Source organism: Etheostoma spectabile, chromosome 3 (genome assembly GCF_008692095.1).
Source record: "Etheostoma spectabile isolate EspeVRDwgs_2016 chromosome 3, UIUC_Espe_1.0, whole genome shotgun sequence".
Taxonomy (NCBI): Eukaryota; Metazoa; Chordata; class Actinopteri; order Perciformes; family Percidae; genus Etheostoma; species Etheostoma spectabile.
This window is the reverse complement of record NC_045735.1, coordinates 29,581,952-29,584,227: the sequence shown is the minus strand read 5'-3', so window position 1 is coordinate 29,584,227 and position 2,276 is coordinate 29,581,952. Positions and strand designations below refer to the sequence as shown.

Sequence of the window (2,276 nt, the reverse complement as noted above, 5' to 3'; positions counted from 1 at the left end):
TTTCTGCTACTTGTCTTGTGGCTTCTTTAATTTGGGGTCCAAACGACCCACCAGGGGCTATGAGGCCGTCCAAGAGCTCACATCTGTTATTGGCTGGGAGCTGTGACCTGTACAGGCAGATGTTCCGCTTTGACATGTGCAGCTAGATGTTGCTACCTCCGCGGGAGCGCCAAAGGTTTAGCGGTTATGGCGGATAAAGCAAAGGACAGCAGAACAATGTTGTTCCATGCTTTTGTCATGTAGGCGGCACACAGGGGCACGCGGTCGGTATTCGGGCATGGACCTGGTCACAGGGAGACGCCGGTGTTCACATCATCAAAAGCCTGTACCTCTGCTGTTTTGATTGAGACCCCTAGAGGCAGAATATTACATATTGTACATTTTGAGATGATATGACTAAATGGCATGAAATAACACGTGCAAATAAAAAAGGTAGTTGTGATGACAATCAAAATGACTTCAGAAATAATTATCATTCATATGCCACTAAGTGATACCATGCTGGCCCAAAAGTCTATTTTCGGTTTGGGCACCACCTTCCTCTAGTCCCGCCTGCTACCGTATCATAGCTCTATAAATATATTTTATGCTGCAAAAATGTATAAATACCAGTGCAAGTTTTTGATTTACGTGAATCTGATGCCACCAAGTGAAATAGCTCTCTTGGACAGTATGACATCAAATCAGATGTGGCCAGAGCAGGGTTGGGCACTCTTACTACTGTTGCTGGTGGTATCTTTCTCTCAGGCTGAGGAGCTGGTGTGCAGGCAGAGAGGGGATCCTGAGAACCCCCAGCTATTTAAGGATGGGGACATTATGTTGGGGGGAATCTTCTCTTTCCACAGCAGCTGGAAAAATAGACAGGACAACTACAGGCAAAAACCACTGCCACTGGAATGCACCAGGTAAATGTTTTACATATAACAATGTTGAGTGGAAGGGGGTCCAGATACAAAACAGATACAGAGAAGTTATCAAGCTGTGTAAAACAATGAGAAATAATACCTGTTGGGTGTCAATTGTTTTTACTTACTGTTATATTGTTTCACAATATATTGTCTGCATTTCCATTTCCCTTCCATTTCGTTTGCAAAATGTATAAATGATAAAGTCAAACCTATGACATATGAATTAATATTCCTTAAAAAATTCTGTTTTAGCTATTAAATAATTAAATAATAGTTTAATTTACTATGCAATTGTTTTCTATTTCATGCGCAAATTCCAACTATTTATAACTGTCCACATCAAGTTTCAATTTCAGAGATTTACAGTATGCCCAGGCTATGCTCTTTGCCATAGAGGAGATTAATAACAGCACAGACCTACTGCCTGGTATCTCTCTGGGCTATAAGATCTATGATGTCTGTGGCTCCATTGCCAGAAGTGTAAGGGTTGCACTGGCCTTGGCTAATGGTAATGAGATATTATCTGCAACCTCCAAGGCCCCATGTACCAGACCTGCACAAGTGCAGGCCATTATGGGAGAAACATCTTCCTCTCCTTGCATGGCTGTATCTACTGTCATTGGACCCTTTCATATCCCAATGGTGGGTAAGAATGGAAAAAAAGTAGTGTTGTGATTATTCCAGCTGGTCATAGAAAAAAAAGGATGTTGTGTAAAAACAATGTAAATTTCTATCTTCATATTGTGATATATTTTCTTCTTTCTTTTAGATCAGCCACTTTGCTACTTGTGCTTGTCTGAGTGATAAAACCAAGTACCCTTCCTTTCTTAGAACAATACCCAGTGACTATTACCAGAGCAGAGCCCTGGCTCAGTTGGTGTGGCACTTTGGTTGGACTTGGGTTGGAGCTGTTAGATCAAATGAGGATTATGGAAACAATGGAATGGCCATATTTACAGAAACCGCCCAGCATCTGGGCATCTGTCTAGAGTACTCTGTATCGTTCTTTAGAACGGATCCACCAGACAAAATACAAAAGATAATTGAAATTATCAAGGCTTCTACTTCCAAAGTGATCGTCACTTTTCTCTCCCACATGGATATTGATATAATAATATCTGAGATGTCCAACCACAACCTGACTGGGTACCAGTGGATAGGCACTGAGGCCTGGATTTCTGATTCCCACACTGCAGCCTTGGATAGGCATCACATTCTGGATGGTGCCTTAGGTCTGTCCATCCCCAAAGCACATGTTAGTGGAATGAGAGAGTTCATGTTGGATGTGAAGCCGCTCAATTCATCTAGTAAAGAAATGTTTCCAGAGTTTTGGGAGACATTATTTAACTGTAAGTTCAAACAGTCAAA

The 2,276-nt window shown here is 41.7% G+C and overlaps 1 pseudogene; it reads left to right on the top strand.

Annotated features, from left to right (window-relative positions):
* Window positions 1-1,286: 1,286 nt before the first annotated feature.
* The window catches only part of LOC116687027 (extracellular calcium-sensing receptor-like), a 14,674-nt pseudogene continuing 13,684 nt past the window's right edge, over window positions 1,287-2,276 (top strand).